We start from the raw sequence: 1,410 nt of genomic DNA on the forward strand, positions 1-1,410 counted from the left end.
GGATTTGACTTTGTTTTAATGGATTTAATGTTACATTAGGAAAGATAATGAAGATCACTTTTGATCTTTTTTTTTTGTATAATTTGATGGAGGTTGCAACTACTTTTAGTGGTTAGATTCTAAGTAGATTGGATGTGTATTCAAAATAATCAACAAATTGCAAAAAAAAAAAGTTTGAGGCTGAGAAGCAGCTGGTCTAGATAAGAAGGAAAGTGTAGAGTACAAGATATCTCTACTTGAAAATCAGCTTGCTGAGCTAAAAAGACAATCTTTGTTAAGGATGGAGAGAGGAAGATGTAATAGATTTATAGTTATATGTGTTTGATCATGATTATTCTGATTTTTCCAGCCTATAGGCCTAATAAATGCGTTTATCAATCTTGCATACCATGACAATGTATTTGCCTTCTTGTAAAAGTTGTAAATGTCAATGTATCATAATTTCATGGCTATAATTAGATTGAACTGCATTACTATGGTGTCATTGCATCTTCTAAACTCTCATAACATTGCAACTGAATCAGGTCCTTATATTAGACCTTATAAGTGAATATGTCATAGTACTTGAATAGATATTTAAGTGCTAATGTGATAGTGAACATCAAAGTTTCAATTGGCACTGGCACATGAACTGCACATACATTGGTGAGGTTGAAGTCTTCAAGCATGTTACATTACATTAGTATCATATTAATTAATTGCTAATATGATACACAATCAACAGTCAATCTAAACAATTAGAGTTCAGCTGCCATTAGTGAACTGCATCCACCGGTTAACAGCCATATGTGACATCCATAATTCATTGAAAATAATGTACTGCATCCATATTGAACCAAGGTATCACATTCACATTGACCACCAATGTATCACATTCACATTGAAATCAAATGTATCACATTCCATATTGAAACAAAATTAGTGTATCACTATATCATATTCATATATTACATTCAGAAGTATAATATTCCCTCCAATTAATCAACACAACATTTAGAAGTATAACCAAAATTATCTCTAAGCAATCACTGTCTTCTTTTAGAACCACCCGTACTGTTGCTTGAGTTGATAATAATCCCTTGATCAGCTACAATGCCACCCTTCCTATGACCTCTTCTAGTACTATGCTTAGATCTCCTTCTCTTCCAAGTTCCTACAAAATAATCAAAAGCTTGTTAGTGATTGTAAAATAGTCAATTAAGTATATCAATCTTTAAGTCTCACCCGATAGACTATGCCAAATCCACAGCTATTTTCAACATATGTAAAGCCACATCACTAGTACCTCTAGCTATAACCTGCCGCATTAATAAATAAAGTATATAATTATGAACAACCTAATTGTTGTTACAAATAAAACGTTTCTATAGATGAACTTGCATCTGCATCCTACCTTTCCTCTTCTTATTC

This window comes from Elaeis guineensis, chromosome 11 (genome assembly GCF_000442705.2).
Source record: "Elaeis guineensis isolate ETL-2024a chromosome 11, EG11, whole genome shotgun sequence".
Lineage (NCBI taxonomy): Eukaryota > Viridiplantae > Streptophyta > Magnoliopsida > Arecales > Arecaceae > Elaeis > Elaeis guineensis.